The sequence below is a fragment of the Triturus cristatus genome, chromosome 6 (genome assembly GCF_964204655.1).
Source record: "Triturus cristatus chromosome 6, aTriCri1.1, whole genome shotgun sequence".
In the NCBI taxonomy this organism is placed as follows: Eukaryota; Metazoa; Chordata; class Amphibia; order Caudata; family Salamandridae; genus Triturus; species Triturus cristatus.
The window spans coordinates 73141923-73160676 of NC_140589.1; the positions used below are offsets into that span (position 1 = coordinate 73141923).

General features: G+C 41.6%; 2 pseudogenes; both read right to left on the bottom strand.

Annotated features, from left to right (window-relative positions):
• Positions 1 to 283: 283 nt before the first annotated feature.
• Positions 284 to 1607, bottom strand: LOC146813775 (heterogeneous nuclear ribonucleoprotein K pseudogene; annotated as a pseudogene).
• Positions 1608 to 6593: 4986 nt separating this feature from the next.
• Positions 6594 to 7917, bottom strand: LOC146813776 (heterogeneous nuclear ribonucleoprotein K pseudogene; annotated as a pseudogene).
• Between the last annotated feature and the right edge of the window lie 10837 nt (positions 7918 to 18754).

The following is an 18754-nucleotide window of genomic DNA, read 5'->3' on the forward strand; positions in this document are numbered from 1 at the left end:
CGTTCTATTGACATGCGATGTAGTGTCATGCGTTGTAATGGTATGCGTTGTAATGGTATGCGTTGTAGTGTCATGCGTTGTAAAGGATGTTCCGTTGTAATGCCTGCGTTGTAAGTGTAGTGCGATGTAATAGTTGCGTTGTAAAGGTTGTTTCCCCTCAATGAATAATGAACTATTTTGCATGGCCTCTCAAGTCTGCTCATGCACACACTCGTCATTCCTGCGCCAACTGTGGTCATTGTGTGGTGGATGTGTGCCAGGTTGAAATGACGCATGAAGCATGTGCCTCAATTGTTTAGAAGTCAAAACCCATAGGAATAGTCTTCGGAATACTGCTTCACACTGTTTTGGAGCAAGTACTGTGCATTCTGAATCTGGTCCTGTGTACCAATGATAGTAATTATCCGATCTTCTGATCCTTCCAAAGGTTCGTCTATTTTAATGGAAGCTCCCGATTCATGCGGATTTGCTTTATTCTTTGTCCGCCTTTGCCAATAATGGAGCCAGCTAAGTCTTTAGGAATTGTTACTTGTGTGGTGATGACAGGCCCAGTAATATCACCATAAGAACCACGGGCCTCATATCCAGATGCACCCATTGCATCATATTCGCCAGGTCGTCCAGCATCATAATATGTTTGGGAAGACATTGCGTCATATTCGCCGGGACGTCCTCTTCTGTCACCTCCTCTGGGAGGTGGTGGTGGTGGTAGAGGGAGTTTGCAGGCTCTGCTACCACCCCTACCCCCACGGCCAGGAGGTAATGGAAGAGGCCCCCTGCGAGGATTCAAGTCGTCATAATCTCATCTCGACTGCTGCATGGGACGCCCACCCTGACCAGGGGGCATACGGTCGAAACCGCCTCTGCCTTGCATAGGAAATCCCATAGGACGTCCCCTTCGATCATCAAACATCATTGTGAAGCCACCGTAATCATAGGTTTCGTCATAGAAATTTGGATCATATGGCTGAGCACGGCCTTTGATAGGAGGCTCCGATATAAGGTCAAGAATAACTTTGATTCAACAACCCTGTCAGGTTTTCCACCGATTAGAACAACGCGTTCAGTTGAGTGAGGACAACACTCCTGGAAGAGCTTAATGGTGGTCTGGGTGTTCTCTCTGCGCTCCTTGATTTTCGCACCCTTCACACCAATAATTCCACCAGCGAGACTCTGGTGAATCAACAGTCTTAGTTCACAATCAAAGTCGCTTCCTTTGAAGTGTTGGTACTGCAGATTAAATAGAGACTCTTCCAAGGTGGAAATAATTTTCTTCAATATTTCTCCAATTGTTTCTATGTCCGCCCTGATGCTCAATATGCGCTCGGGGCCACTGCTGTCTGGGATTGAAACACTGGCATTGTAGTCTGTCCTCAGTGCTTTGATGTTTTTGCCACCTTTTCCAATTACTGCTCCGGCATTCTTGCTTTGGAGCAGAATGCGCAATTCTACCATCTCGTCTGTATTTCTGGATCTTTTGAATGCCTGTTCTTCCTCCATGTCCTCTGCTAGGCGCTTTCCGTTGGTGTCTGTGTTGGAGAATTCAACTTCTTGTTCAGTCTCCATTTTCTTGAGCACCTTCTGGATGTAAACTTAACCTCGCGCACTCACTTTCGCCCACATGCTCTCAACATGGACTGAAGTAGAGAGCAGTAGAGAAGTAGAGGGTTATAACGTACAATTTATTTTAGTGTGGAGCCGTATTTTTTGGCACCTTTTCTATAAGACTAGTGAAGAATGAAGGGATCCTGCACCTTTTTTCTTCTGCACTTCTGGTAAGGCTATCATTCCTCTGCTTCATTAGGTCATCTGCGTTTGAGGTGTAGCAGCATCTTTCCAGTTAACCCAACACTTAGGGGCATATCAGCAACAACCGGTGATAATTATCGCTCAGCGCTCTTAGCGTGAGGATAATTATCGCCGGGTAACGTGGATTTTTATCGCTGAGATAGCGTGCTATTAGCAACACTTATCTCCTCAGCGATAAAAATCCTCACGCTAACTGGCTAACGTGAGATTATCGCTGGAAACCCAGCGATAATCTCACATAGTGTGGCGTTAGCTTGCTGATAGGGACTCACAAACTTAGCCATGATATCCACCTTCCATAGGATATCATGGCTAAGTCAGTCCTGAAGCAGGCGTAAGGAAAGTAGCGATAACAGGGGTTATCGCTACTTTTCCTGACACTATGCTTCATAGCGTGCGGCTTGATGATAGGAGAAATGTCGCTTAGCGACATTTCTCCTTTCATGTTAGGTCAGGAACGCCCACTTTGCATCTCATTAGAGATGCAAAGCTGGTCGTTCGGAATCCTCACGCTAAAGCAAGGTTTCACGCGTTAGCGTGGCCTTGCTAATTAGGCGATAAAATTATTAGGCGATAAAATTATCGCCGCTTTTCGGCCGAAAACGGCCGCAAAAGCTGCGATAATTTTTAATCGCCAGCTTGTAAATATGCCCCTTAGTTCTTACATGGAGTGGGAAGGGAAGTGTCTGAGCGAGTTTTATTTTGGTTGTAAATTGTCCTGTTAAAATGTAACTATTGTGAAGACTGATGTACACTGCATCTTTTTGAAAAAGTTAGTATGTCCTGCCATGAGCAATGTGCAGAATGTGATGTTTTGTAAACATTTTATTATTTTAAAAAAATAAACTTCGAGAACCTTCTGTGTCTTGTTGGAACTTGTATAGTGAGAATAAATTGCAGGTTTTGTGAGGATAAAAAGCGATTGTTTAACAGTGTCAACTCTACAAGTAGGCATCTCGTAGCTGTACTAGAGCCTAGTGGGCAGGTTTCAACCTTGTCAGGAGACTGAGGCCGAGGGGTGGTGAGAATGAATTCTGTTTAAATCTGGATGTGGCTTGAGCACTTCATGCTCATTAATTTTGTTTGCGTTTTAGGCATACTGTAGCGAACAGTATACCTGCCGCGCATTTAAGACTATTAGAGGAAGGAGCTGTAGAATGAGCAGTACCGAGTTCACACTTTTGACTGTTAATTTTAACATAAAACGCTTGTTTTCTATTCTCACACATAAAATTAATTTTAATGGAAAAAAAAATAAAAGAAATGACGCATGAAGGTGTGACAGGTACAGCAGCTAGGTAGGAGACAGTGGGGTTGATTTGTTACACATATGCTGGATGCTATAGTTCTAGGTGTGCCCATGTGAAATGTGGCCATATCCCTATGTGCATTCACATTGACCAAGGTGGTGTTTGGGGTACTTGTTCTGTGTAAGTTGAGAGGTGTGCCCTTTGTGTAGCTGAATGTGTCCCTAAATGTAAGCTGGTCTGTAACTCAATTTTGATGGCAGTCATTGTTGTCGTTGTGTCCTCCAGAAAGTGAGATGCTGAATTGGGTAAATTATACAAAGAGGAAACAAAAGAATGCATATCAAAAGAGACATGTATGTACCTTAAGTATTAGAACGAAACTAATGGAACCATTAGGGGATTCAAGGAGGTTTGGAAACCTCCTGTTGTGAAGGACGAGGTTGGGAATGAAGCTGAGCACTAATATCGATAAATATTGTGACAGGCGACCATAAATCAGCACGTTTTGAGGCCATGTGAGATGGGTAAACAAAAGCAGTATCTAGTCTGTGAATATGGCAAAAAGAGTACCACCAGGCCCTATATGAGATTTTCGAAAAATCTTTCCAGTTGACAGTAAGTTGTTGAAATGCGATTGCTAGTAATAAATCAATAATCTTGACATTAAGTGAAACATCATTCCAGATGGATGAGAGACTACCCAAGAAAATGTGTACAAAAGAAAAGAAAAAATTTGTATTATACATTAAATTGATTTGAGACCATACTTGTTTCCAAAAGCTATGTACATGTGAACAGGTGAATAACATATGAAACATATCAGCGTTAGGGGAAGAGCAAGTCCAACATGTCTCCGTGTTAGATGAGAAACGTTTGCATAAAATAGCTGGTGTAAATAAAAGTCTATTATAAACAAAAAATAGTGTTTGAGTGATATTTGCCGCTCTGGAAGCTTTACTCAATTTGGTCCATATACCCTCCCAAAGAGTTAATGGCCAGCAAGTGGTGAAGTCACGCTCCCATTCCTCTTCAATTTTTGTCTTCTGTCTTACGGTGGCTGTGTCGTGCAAGCACCTCTGAGTTCCAGCATGGCATGGACCATGCAGTCAATGCCATGCTGGAATGCGTTGTGGAGGTCCACTTAGGGCCTGCATTTAATGCTCATTGAGCCTTTTTTATTGCACCGCTGCGGGACCGCCACACTACCTGCCCGCCAAACAGCAATTTGTATAATAATGTGGCTGACGGGCAGCGTTCAGGTTTGGCGGTGCGGGAGCGGGGCGGTGGTGAACCGCCCCACTGCTGCACCCCCAAACTCGTAATGAGGCCCATTGCCAACAAATATTTTACAAGGTTGGATTAATCTTATATAAGCAATCCAGAGTAAATAACAATTAATTGTATGTAAAAAAAATAGGGTCTGCATAGCAATAACAGTGTTAGAAGATTTATGTAGTTTCTGCCCAAATCTTAATCCATACAGAGGGGGACCATGAGACATTTCAATCTTGTTCCCAAAGAAGTTCACTTTTAGATTTCAACCTATAACCAGGCGGGGATATTTTTATGTTTTTAGAAATAAGGGGAGCCCTTGAGGTGGTAGTGAGGATTTGTTAAAGATGATCATCTAGTGTATTGAAGGAGGCAGCAACATTTCAACTTTCCAGAGTATCGGACAACATGTCTAATAATGAAGTTCATTTTTTTCTATTAGAGAAAGGTAGGTTAAATAATTCTCTAAGTCCTTTATGTTCCAAAGAAGGCCATTATGTGGTTTGTAATTTACTGAAATGTGTTAGTGTACCATACAGGGGAATTAAGGAAGTCTGTCATTCTTATTAGATAAGAGAAGTGGATGGAGTAAACCAGAAATTTGTTTAAGCCATGTGGGCTCACACTGAGATGGACTACAGGGGCACACACAGCCATTCAGCCAAGCAATCAGTGTCCTGACTCCTGCATGAACAACCTTCTGCGTCACTGTATGGCTGACAACACGACATAGGTCACTCATACAGATATGTGCAGGCAGGAAAACCTATGGCATTGGGTACACACACCTTCCCTATGGAGACAGCATGTCAGGCAGTGCTAGACACAACCCCACAATCCCAGGCACATACTGCATCAGTCCAACCTCATGTGTGCACCCCCTGCCCTCCCCCCACTGTTGAGGACTTACCACAACATTTGGGGCACCATATAGTCTTGGGTACTGTGTGAGCACCTCGTCCACCAGGACCTCCAGCTCCTCGCTCGTGAAGGGACTGGCACGGATCTTCTCTGTCCTTGCAATCTCTGTGGACATGAGACAACAGCGGCGGAATTGGATGGTGAGGGGTCTCAGGCAGCAGTCCCTGGAGGCAGCAGCAGGTGAGGGGTCTCTGGCAACAGTTCCTGGAGGCAGCAGCAGGTGAGGGGTCTCAGGCAGCAATCCCTGGAGGCAGCAGCAGGTGAGGGGTCTCAGGCAGCAGTCCCTGGAAGCAGCAGCAGGTGAGGTGCCCACCGCCATTTCTCCATGTCTCCATGCCAATCACTACCGCACTTGTGTGAATGGGGGTGCTGGTGACACACCGCTGGGGCCAGGCAGTAGCTACCGCGATATGGGTGCCATACAATGGCAATGGCCATCTGGCAAACATCAACAGTGCACAGTACCCACATGGTCAATGGCACATCATTGTGCACACGATGCCAATGTTCCATTTACTCCACTGGTGACTACACTTGCCATGATTGTGTGTGTGATTTCGTAGATTGGCCTGCACTCACTCACATGTCACTTATGGATTTGATTGTTGTGTAGGCAGGACAGTGTTGTTCTGGACTCTACAATGTGTACACATGTCAATGTGTTTAGGTGCAATGACAATCACAGCAATGCTCGTCTCAATGAGGATGTATGACATTACAACGCATACTTTTACAACGCATGCACTTACAACGCAATTTTTACATCGCAACATCCACTACAACGCATTCCATTACATCGCATGACACTACAACGCATTTTAAAAAACTACCTTTACAACGCATTCCATTACATCGCATACTACCTTTACAACGCATACCATTACAACGCATTCTGTTACATTGCATTTAAGGTAAGTATTGGATAGTATAGGGATAAAAATTACTATTCTAACTCCAGGGGGTGCAACAATAGGGTAAGTGTTGGATAGTGTAGGGGTTAAAAATTACTATTCTAACTCCAATGGTATGCATTGTAATGGTATGCGTTGTAATGCCTGCGTTCTATTGACATGCGATGTAGTGTCATGCGTTGTAATGGTATGCGTTGTAATGGTATGCGTTGTAGTGTCATGCGTTGTAAAGGATGTTCCGTTGTAATGCCTGCGTTGTAAGTGTAGTGCGATGTAATAGTTGCGTTGTAAAGGTTGTTTCCCCTCAATGAATAATGAACTATTTTGCATGGCCTCTCAAGTCTGCTCATGCACACACTCGTCATTCCTGCGCCAACTGTGGTCATTGTGTGGTGGATGTGTGCCAGGTTGAAATGACGCATGAAGCATGTGCCTCAATTGTTTAGAAGTCAAAACCCATAGGAATAGTCTTCGGAATACTGCTTCACACTGTTTTGGAGCAAGTACTGTGCATTCTGAATCTGGTCCTGTGTACCAATGATAGTAATTATCCGATCTTCTGATCCTTCCAAAGGTTCGTCTATTTTAATGGAAGCTCCCGATTCATGCGGATTTGCTTTATTCTTTGTCCGCCTTTGCCAATAATGGAGCCAGCTAAGTCTTTAGGAATTGTTACTTGTGTGGTGATGACAGGCCCAGTAATATCACCATAAGAACCACGGGCCTCATATCCAGATGCACCCATTGCATCATATTCGCCAGGTCGTCCAGCATCATAATATGTTTGGGAAGACATTGCGTCATATTCGCCGGGACGTCCTCTTCTGTCACCTCCTCTGGGAGGTGGTGGTGGTGGTAGAGGGAGTTTGCAGGCTCTGCTACCACCCCTACCCCCACGGCCAGGAGGTAATGGAAGAGGCCCCCTGCGAGGATTCAAGTCGTCATAATCTCATCTCGACTGCTGCATGGGACGCCCACCCTGACCAGGGGGCATACGGTCGAAACCGCCTCTGCCTTGCATAGGAAATCCCATAGGACGTCCCCTTCGATCATCAAACATCATTGTGAAGCCACCGTAATCATAGGTTTCGTCATAGAAATTTGGATCATATGGCTGAGCACGGCCTTTGATAGGAGGCTCCGATATAAGGTCAAGAATAACTTTGATTCAACAACCCTGTCAGGTTTTCCACCGATTAGAACAACGCGTTCAGTTGAGTGAGGACAACACTCCTGGAAGAGCTTAATGGTGGTCTGGGTGTTCTCTCTGCGCTCCTTGATTTTCGCACCCTTCACACCAATAATTCCACCAGCGAGACTCTGGTGAATCAACAGTCTTAGTTCACAATCAAAGTCGCTTCCTTTGAAGTGTTGGTACTGCAGATTAAATAGAGACTCTTCCAAGGTGGAAATAATTTTCTTCAATATTTCTCCAATTGTTTCTATGTCCGCCCTGATGCTCAATATGCGCTCGGGGCCACTGCTGTCTGGGATTGAAACACTGGCATTGTAGTCTGTCCTCAGTGCTTTGATGTTTTTGCCACCTTTTCCAATTACTGCTCCGGCATTCTTGCTTTGGAGCAGAATGCGCAATTCTACCATCTCGTCTGTATTTCTGGATCTTTTGAATGCCTGTTCTTCCTCCATGTCCTCTGCTAGGCGCTTTCCGTTGGTGTCTGTGTTGGAGAATTCAACTTCTTGTTCAGTCTCCATTTTCTTGAGCACCTTCTGGATGTAAACTTAACCTCGCGCACTCACTTTCGCCCACACTCTCTCAACATGGACTGAAGTAGAGAGCAGTAGAGAAGTAGAGGGTTATAACGTACAATTTATTTTAGTGTGGAGCCGTATTTTTTGGCACCTTTTCTATAAGACTAGTGAAGAATGAAGGGATCCTGCACCTTTTTTCTTCTGCACTTCTGGTAAGGCTATCATTCCTCTGCTTCATTAGGTCATCTGCGTTTGAGGTGTAGCAGCATCTTTCCAGTTAACCCAACACTTAGGGGCATATCAGCAACAACCGGTGATAATTATCGCTCAGCGCTCTTAGCGTGAGGATAATTATCGCCGGGTAACGTGGATTTTTATCGCTGAGATAGCGTGCTATTAGCAACACTTATCTCCTCAGCGATAAAAATCCTCACGCTAACTGGCTAACGTGAGATTATCGCTGGAAACCCAGCGATAATCTCACATAGTGTGGCGTTAGCTTGCTGATAGGGACTCACAAACTTAGCCATGATATCCACCTTCCATAGGATATCATGGCTAAGTCAGTCCTGAAGCAGGCGTAAGGAAAGTAGCGATAACAGGGGTTATCGCTACTTTTCCTGACACTATGCTTCATAGCGTGCGGCTTGATGATAGGAGAAATGTCGCTTAGCGACATTTCTCCTTTCATGTTAGGTCAGGAACGCCCACTTTGCATCTCATTAGAGATGCAAAGCTGGTCGTTCGGAATCCTCACGCTAAAGCAAGGTTTCACGCGTTAGCGTGGCCTTGCTAATTAGGCGATAAAATTATTAGGCGATAAAATTATCGCCGCTTTTCGGCCGAAAACGGCCGCAAAAGCTGCGATAATTTTTAATCGCCAGCTTGTAAATATGCCCCTTAGTTCTTACATGGAGTGGGAAGGGAAGTGTCTGAGCGAGTTTTATTTTGGTTGTAAATTGTCCTGTTAAAATGTAACTATTGTGAAGACTGATGTACACTGCATCTTTTTGAAAAAGTTAGTATGTCCTGCCATGAGCAATGTGCAGAATGTGATGTTTTGTAAACATTTTATTATTTTTAAAAAATAAACTTCGAGAACCTTCTGTGTCTTGTTGGAACTTGTATAGTGAGAATAAATTGCAGGTTTTGTGAGGATAAAAAGCGATTGTTTAACAGTGTCAACTCTACAAGTAGGCATCTCGTAGCTGTACTAGAGCCTAGTGGGCAGGTTTCAACCTTGTCAGGAGACTGAGGCCGAGGGGTGGTGAGAATGAATTCTGTTTAAATCTGGATGTGGCTTGAGCACTTCATGCTCATTAATTTTGTTTGCGTTTTAGGCATACTGTAGCGAACAGTATACCTGCCGCGCATTTAAGACTATTAGAGGAAGGAGCTGTAGAATGAGCAGTACCGAGTTCACACTTTTGACTGTTAATTTTAACATAAAACGCTTGTTTTCTATTCTCACACATAAAATTAATTTTAATGGAAAAAAAATAAAAGAAATGACGCATGAAGGTGTGACAGGTACAGCAGCTAGGTAGGAGACAGTGGGGTTGATTTGTTACACATATGCTGGATGCTATAGTTCTAGGTGTGCCCATGTGAAATGTGGCCATATCCCTATGTGCATTCACATTGACCAAGGTGGTGTTTGGGGTACTTGTTCTGTGTAAGTTGAGAGGTGTGCCCTTTGTGTAGCTGAATGTGTCCCTAAATGTAAGCTGGTCTGTAACTCAATTTTGATGGCAGTCATTGTTGTCGTTGTGTCCTCCAGAAAGTGAGATGCTGAATTGGGTAAATTATACAAAGAGGAAACAAAAGAATGCATATCAAAAGAGACATGTATGTACCTTAAGTATTAGAACGAAACTAATGGAACCATTAGGGGATTCAAGGAGGTTTGGAAACCTCCTGTTGTGAAGGACGAGGTTGGGAATGAAGCTGAGCACTAATATCGATAAATATTGTGACAGGCGACCATAAATCAGCACGTTTTGAGGCCATGTGAGATGGGTAAACAAAAGCAGTATCTAGTCTGTGAATATGGCAAAAAGAGTACCACCAGGCCCTATATGAGATTTTCGAAAAATCTTTCCAGTTGACAGTAAGTTGTTGAAATGCGATTGCTAGTAATAAATCAATAATCTTGACATTAAGTGAAACATCATTCCAGATGGATGAGAGACTACCCAAGAAAATGTGTACAAAAGAAAAGAAAAAATTTGTATTATACATTAAATTGATTTGAGACCATACTTGTTTCCAAAAGCTATGTACATGTGAACAGGTGAATAACATATGAAACATATCAGCGTTAGGGGAAGAGCAAGTCCAACATGTCTCCGTGTTAGATGAGAAACGTTTGCATAAAATAGCTGGTGTAAATAAAAGTCTATTATAAACAAAAAATAGTGTTTGAGTGATATTTGCCGCTCTGGAAGCTTTACTCAATTTGGTCCATATACCCTCCCAAAGAGTTAATGGCCAGCAAGTGGTGAAGTCACGCTCCCATTCCTCTTCAATTTTTGTCTTCTGTCTTACGGTGGCTGTGTCGTGCAAGCACCTCTGAGTTCCAGCATGGCATGGACCATGCAGTCAATGCCATGCTGGAATGCGTTGTGGAGGTCCACTTAGGGCCTGCATTTAAGGCTCATTGAGCCTTTTTTATTGCACCGCTGCGGGACCGCCACACTATCTGCCCGCCAAACAGCAATTTGTATAATAATGTGGCTGACGGGCAGCGTTCAGGTTTGGCGGTGCGGGAGCGGGGCGGTGGTGAACCGCCCCACTGCTGCACCCCCAAACTCGTAATGAGGCCCATTGCCAACAAATATTTTACAAGGTTGGATTAATCTTATATAAGCAATCCAGAGTAAATAACAATTAATTGTATGTAAAAAAAATAGGGTCTGCATAGCAATAACAGTGTTAGAAGATTTATGTAGTTTCTGCCCAAATCTTAATCCATACAGAGGGGGACCATGAGACATTTCAATCTTGTTCCCAAAGAAGTTCACTTTTAGATTTCAACCTATAACCAGGCGGGGATATTTTTATGTTTTTAGAAATAAGGGGAGCCCTTGAGGTGGTAGTGAGGATTTGTTAAAGATGATCATCTAGTGTATTGAAGGAGGCAGCAACATTTCAACTTTCCAGAGTATCGGACAACATGTCTAATAATGAAGTTCATTTTTTTCTATTAGAGAAAGGTAGGTTAAATAATTCTCTAAGTCCTTTATGTTCCAAAGAAGGCCATTATGTGGTTTGTAATTTACTGAAATGTGTTAGTGTACCATACAGGGGAATTAAGGAAGTCTGTCATTCTTATTAGATAAGAGAAGTGGATGGAGTAAACCAGAAATTTGTTTAAGTTTAGGGATAGATTAATGAGGAGTTTTTTGTAAGTTGTAACATTCTTTAAAAGAAAACAAATTCATAACAGCCTTTTCTTATTCTAACCACAATGGTGAAAAGTAAATTTTAGATTCAGAAAGCCAGAAGGAATTATGGAAATTAAAACCAACCTCATCTTTGGAAAATTTGAATCTAGAAACTGAGATACGAGATATTTTATATTCCATAAAAAATGAGAAAAGAGGGATTCAAACTTATTGACAAAATAATTTGGCACTGTTGGGGGGGATCATAGCAAATGTGTCTAAAATAATCGATACCAGCATCATCTTTATTGAGTCCAGATTACCCCACCAAGATAGAAATAGTGGGTTCCATCTAGAGATTACATTTTTGTGTATAGCTTCAAAATTGAGTTTGAGTATCCATAATGCATTTAGTGAACCAGAAACCTAGGTATGTAATTATATGAGGTTTCCAAGATAAAAACGAATTATCAAACGTGTTTAAAAAAAGGTTTTTGGTGGTAGTACCTAGTACTTCTTAGAATCTAGTTTGTAGCCAAAGACTGCAGCAAATGATTCAATGTCTTTAAGAAAAGAAGGGAGTGAAGAGGCAAGGTTTAACAAAAATAGAAGAATGCCATCATAGTATACCGACAATTTTAATTGGCTATTTCCATACAGGAAACCTTGTATGTCTACATTCTGATGTAACTTTATAAAAAAACATTCAAGTGCTAGGATAAAAAAAAAAGTGGAGACAATGGACAACTTTGTCTTTCTCCTCTCTGCAGTTGAAAACCTGTAGAAGGCATCCCATTGTTATGCTATGTTATGTTATAGGGGTATTTGTTAAGCGCGTGGCTACTCCATGGAGTGTCCCGGCGCTATCTTGACCCCTGGACAGAAAAGATGAAGAACAGCCGATAACAGCCAACAAGACTGCACTACTGTTGGAAAAGCCAGGTCTTTAAGCTTCGCCTAAAGCTGAGGAGATCGCATTCTTGTCTGAGGGAAAAAGGGAGACTATTCCATAACTTTGCTGCTACTACTTGAAAGGAGCGGCCTCCTTTGTAAGAGCGGCAAAATTTAGGCACAATTGTCAACTGCTGAGATGATCATCGCAGTGTTCTGAGTGGTTTGCAGGGCTGAATTTTATTCCTAATATACCGGGCTTCAATGTTGTTGAGGGCCTTAAAAGTTAGGACCAAAGATTTAAAACAGATCCTTTGTCTTACTGGTAACCAGTGCAAGGTTCTGAGATGAGGGGACATGTGTGACCTGGGTCCGACCAAAAGCACGGACCTTGCTGCTGCATTTTGTACTACCTGCAAGCGGTTCAGTAGGTAGTTCGGAAGACCCAGGTACAACACATTTACGTAGTCCAACCTTGATATAATCAGGGCCTGGACCACGGTTTTCCTATGCGGAATAGGGAGCAGAGGGAGGAAATTCCTCATAATTTTTAAAAGCCCGAAACAGGTGCCAGCAGTCGATTGAACCTGGGACTTCATGGTCATGTCGGAGTCCATCTTTACTCCTGGATTTTTTACGGTGGAGACTGGTTTCTCTGGTGGAGATACATTTTTAGGCCACCATTGGCGCCACTCGTCATCAGGAGTATGACCAAGAAAGATCATTTCCGACTTGTCGGAGTTGCAGAGCAGCTGATTTTGCCTAAACAAGTCAAACACCTTAGTTAGGCAGACATTAACTTCATTACCATTAAACACCTCATCCTTCTCACAGGTGAATAGTAATTGTGTATCGTCTGCTTATGATATAATTTTTGCCCCGTATTGTTCAGCTAAAGGAGCAAGAGCGGCCATATATATATTAAACAGGTTCGGACTTAAAACGGAACCCTGTGGGACCCCTACATTCAGTGGTTGAATGGGGCTTGAGAAAGGAGGAGCCCAAACTGTTTGCTGGTGGTTGTCCAAAAAGGAAGTAAACCATCTGAGCACGGTGCCCCCAATGCCGCTCTCCCTCAATCTATGAAGGGTGCGTTCATGTGGCACGGTGTCAAAGGCCGCCAACAGATCTAATAATATCAGCACCGCCTTTCCTCCTCTGTCTAGGGTGATTTTGACCGTCTCTGAAATTTCTTTTTTTAAGTTCAAATGATTTTATTGAGAAAGAATTTCGGTGACCAACACAATATACAGTACAAATTGTACAACATCATAATCCAAGCTCCATACATAGAGAGTATAAGAATTGGGTAAATTATACAAAGAGGAAACAAAAGAATGCATATCAAAAGAGACATGTATGAACGTTAAGTATTAGAACGAAACTAATGGAACCATTAGGGGATTCAAGGAGGTTTGGAAACCTCCTGTTGTGAAGGACGAGGTTGGGAATGAAGCTGAGCACTAATATCAATAAATATTGTGACAGGCGACCATAAATCAGCACGTTTTGAGGCCATGTGAGATGGGTAAACAAAAGTAGTATCTAGTCTGTGCTTATGGCATACAGAGTACCACCAGGCCCTATATGAGATTTTCGAAAAATCTTTCCAGTTGACAGTAAGTTGTTGAAATGCGATTGCTAGTAATAAATCAATAATCTTGACATTAAGTGAAACATCATTCCAGATGGATGAGAGACTACCCAAGAAAATGTGTACAAAAGAAAAGAAAAAATTCATATTATACATTAAATTGATTTGAGACCATACTTGTTTCCAAAAGCTATGTACATGTGAACAGGTGAATAACATATGAAACATATCAGCGTTAGGGGAAGAGCAAGCCCAACATGTATCCGTGTTAGATGAGAAACGTTTGCATAAAATAGCTGGTGTAAATAAAAGTCAATTATAAACAAAAAATTGTGTTTGAGTGATATTTGCTGCTCTGGAAGCTTTACGCAATTTGGTCCATATACCCTCCCAAAGAGTTAATGGCCAGCAAGTGGTGAAGTCACGCTCCCATTCCTCTTCAATTTTTGTCTTCTGTCTTACGGTGGCTGTGTCTTGCAAATATTAATAAATAATAGAAGCCTTGGGTGTGGTTGCTAACAAGGCATGGGGTTTAGAAGGGGAATCAGAGGTATTGGGGGTTGTTGGCAGAGTAGAAAGTTGGGAAAAGGCCTCCATCACAGTATGTTTGAGTAAGGCATATTTATGGTTAAAAGAAATCGGCAGATGAAGTAGCTGTCTGAGCGTAGGAAAAGGTATAAATTGTGATTCTGAGAATAGTTGGTGTATCCAAACCAAAACCCTAGTTCTCCAAGCCCTCCAATGAAAAGGTTTACCATGTACCAACAATTTTATTATGCCAAATTGGTGAGTTAAGAAAAGAATCCTTGAAATCGTGAATAGATTGAGGGAATAAAGCAAGTAATTTTGAAGTGTGTTTTATTACAGGAGTTGAAATGGATAGTGGTTTGTGTGAGAAAGAGAGATATTCACAAAATGTATAAGGAGATAAAAAACAGCGCTCCGTTATGGTCCAGAGAGGGCAATCGTCTGTAGAATCAAGCAACCAGAGAGATGCCTGGCGTAATAGGAAGGCCTTCTGATAGGCCTGAAAATCCGGGAAATTAACTCCTCCTTCTGACTGAGGGCGAATTAATTTTAGCAAAGACATACGGGTTTTTTATTGCACCACAAAAAAGAGGATAAAGTGGAGTTGATTTTTTCAAATAACTTGGTTGTGATTGGGACTGGGATATTCGAAATGGTATATAAACCTATGGGTGATAACATCATCTTGATTGTATCCAAACGGCCCCACCAGGACAGATACAGAGGATGCCATTTAGAAGTCAATTCCGAGATCTTTTGAAGACATTTATTCATACATAATGTTACTGTCTCTGAGATTAAGGGTGTAAAATGTAGGCCTAGATATTTATTGCTTTTTGGACTCCATTTAAATCAGGATGGGAAAAATCCGAACTGAAAGTATATTTTGTTAAGGGCAGTATTTCACATTTATCGTTATTTAATTTATAGCCAGAAATGAGAGAATAGGATTGCACCACCTCTAAAAAAGCAGGAATAGATTCTTCTGGTTTGGAAATAAAGAGTCAAATGTCATCAGCATATGCTGCAAGTTTGAAGTGAGCATTTGATGCGTGAAACCTATAAATACTAGGGTTTTGGCGCAATTTGGACAAGAATGGTTCCAGTGCCAAATTAAAAAGAAAAGGAGAAAGAGGGCAACCTTGACGCACCCCTCTACCTAAATTAAAGAAAGGGGAGATTAAACCATTTGCACAAACTGCTGCACGAGGGTTAGAATAGAGAAGAGACACCAATTTTATGAAATTGGGGCGAAATCCAAACCATGTAAGAGCATAAAATAAATATTTCCATTCAACCCTATCGAAAGCTTTTTCGGCGTCCAACGCTATTGCCACCAAGGAATGATTAAGATGTGATGATTTGGATAAAACATCAAAAAAGAGCCGTGTATTATCCATGATAACTCGCCCATTAACAAAACCAGATTGTTCTTTCCCCAATAGGTCTGGTAAATAGGAATACAAGCGTATGGCTAAGGCTTTGGAAAAACATGTTGTAGTCGATATTTACCAATGAGATAGGTCTGTAATTTTTACAGTGCTTGGGGTCTTTACCTTCCTTAGGGATAAGACATATGTGGGCTTCCGAAAAGGAGCCAGAGGAGCTGTTTGATGAAGAAAAAAAGCTTATAAGTGAGTGCAATTTGGGTATTAAAAACTTAGAGAAATGTGTATAAAATTCAACAGTAAAACCATCCGGGCCGGGCGCTTTATCTTTTTTAAGGTTTTGGAGAGCATGGAGGAGTTCTTGCTGGGAGAGATCAGATTCTAATTGAGATAAATCTGGAGGTGCCTGTGGAGGTTTTTAAATATTAGAGAAGAATTGCCATAATGAATGATCTGTGGGTTGGGTTTCTGAAGAGTATAAGGATTCGTAAAAAAGGGAAAATTCATTCAAAATGTTGACGTCTTTAAATTTTAAGACTGCGTGCTCATCAAAAACAGAATCTATATTTAACTTATTTTGACGGATCTTTAGGTAATTGGCAAAAATTTTCCCTGCTTTGTTTTTTCCCCCATAAAATTTTGCACTAAATTTTAACAAATAAAGTGAAGCATCTTCCGTTGATTTTTTGTTAAATTCCAATTTAGCATTAATAAGGGCTTTCAAACAAGTCTCCGATTGTGATGTATAATAAGAGTGTTCTAGGGCTTTAATATCTTGTAGTAGAGCCATGGTAGTCTCACATGCAGACTTTCGTTTTTTCGCAGCAAAGTTTATAATAAAATCTCTCGCCGATGCCTTGAATGCATCCCAAATAATTGCAGGCGATAGGGACTCTGTATGGTTTCTTTCAAAGAAATCGGTAAAGAAAGGGATGAAAGATGCAGAAAATTTGGGGTCTAGGAGAAGAGCGTTATTGAAACGCCATCTTCTGGGAAAGTTAGTTTTAGGCAATATATCGAAGCCAATGGAAACAGGTGCGTGATCCGAAAGGAGAATAGGACCAATGTCTGCAAACATGAGGGATTGCGAAATATTATGGGAGACAAAAATATAGTCGATTCTGGATTGGGTGTGATGTGATGAGGAATGAAATGAGTATTCCCTGATGGTAGGATTACAAAGGCGCCAGGCGTCAAGCAATTTAAATTGAGATATAACATGAGCAAAAGATTTATGCGTTTTATTGGGCATAAAAGATACTTTAGAGTTCCTATCTAGAAAAGGGTCTAATACTTGATTGCAATCTCCAGCCAAAATAAAATTATCTTCAATGCAATTCGAAATCCTCTTTGTTAGGGCAGACCAAAAAGAAACATCTCCACCTGTAGGTGCATAAACATTAAGAAAGGAAACTGGTAAATTTGTTAATAATAATTGAACAATAAGCCATCGCCCATCAGTATCAGCTTCCTGCGATCGCAAAATAACTGGAAGAGATTTACGGCATAGGATTGCAACTCCGTTGCGCTTACCATCCCCTGGAGACAAATAAATCTCCCCTACCCAACCTCTTTTTAGTTTCAAGGACTCACTTTCCGTAAGGTGTGTTTCCTGTAGGAAAACAAGATCAGCGTTTAACTTAGCTAGATGTGACAGAACCCTCTGTCCTGTGATAGGAGAATTTAAACCCCTAATATTCCATGAAACTAATTTAAGTGGCATGACATACTAAATCAAAATACAAGAAACATTTCCTAGCAACATTCCAATTAAATAAAGTGGAAAGGTCAGCAATAAAAGAATCCAAACTTGTAGTATTAAAGTTCAATTCCTCGCAGAAAAGGTGAAAGATATTTAGAGAGACAAGAAAATAGGCTGAATGAAACGAGCTTAGGAAAATGAGAAATGTAGAAAATAGAAAAACAGAGACGAAAATGGAAAAGGAAGTAAGTCACCTGAGAAGAAATAAGTGTAAAACTGTAATGATAGAAGAGGAAAATAAATGAAGAATTTGCAAAACATAAAACAAAGGACAGAACAAATAATACACAAACAAACAACATACTTACAAAAGGAAGATTCAGGGAGATACGTGAGGGGGGATAGAACCACATGGAGAAAACGACATATCCGGGAAGAGATGAACGGAGGGCCCAGGAAAAACCATGATGTCGGGATAAGGAATCTGTAAGGACGATGGAGAACAAGAATTAGGATAAATAATTAAACATGCAAAAGGGCAGATACTGGACCGAACAATAACAGGAACGATAGCAGTAAACTGGTAAATTAAACCAAACAAGCCAACAATGTGTAATCCAAAAACTTAAAAGGCGGCGCTGAAGGGGGAGAATAGTGAAACATAATATGAGCGAGAGAACAATAAGAACAAAGAAGAATGAGAACATAGCGAACCATCAAATAACAGGCAACACAGTCTAGAAAAAGAGGAGGTGTGACGACTAAAGCACATGAGTTGGGCCTTATATTATTCCAGCAAAATCATAACGTCATCTGTTATTCGAAGAGGAAGGCCGTTGAGTATCCATGGCATTAGAATTGCAAGAATTAATGAAACTTTGCAACCTTGCTGGGTCATCATATGTAATTGTTCTGTTGTTGTATGTAACCTTAAACAGGCATGGATGGAAAAGACCATAGCGGGCTCCCAAAGAGAAAAGCTTTACGTCTGTTAGCAGTGACCTTGGCATAGTCCTATGCAAAAAAGAGAGTTGAACCAGACCAAGTGATACGTTGAGTAGACTTGACCGCCGATAATACCATTAATAAGTCTGTATACTCCAGGAAATAAATAATGACTCCTCTTGGCCACTGTGAAGGCGACGTACTGGAAGATGGGCGACCTAATCTGTGTGCTCTTTGAGTGTTGAGAGTTACACCCTCAGCCAAGTGCAACACTTTAGGAAGAAAAGATTTAAAGAAAGTGTTAGGGTCTGCCCCCTCACTCCCCTCCGCCAAGCCATAAATGCGTAGGTTGTTCCTCCTACTGCGATTTTCAAGGTCCTCAATCTGCTTCTGGAGCGTGGAAACCTGTGATTGAAGCTGAGAGACACACAAGGTGGTATCCCTGAA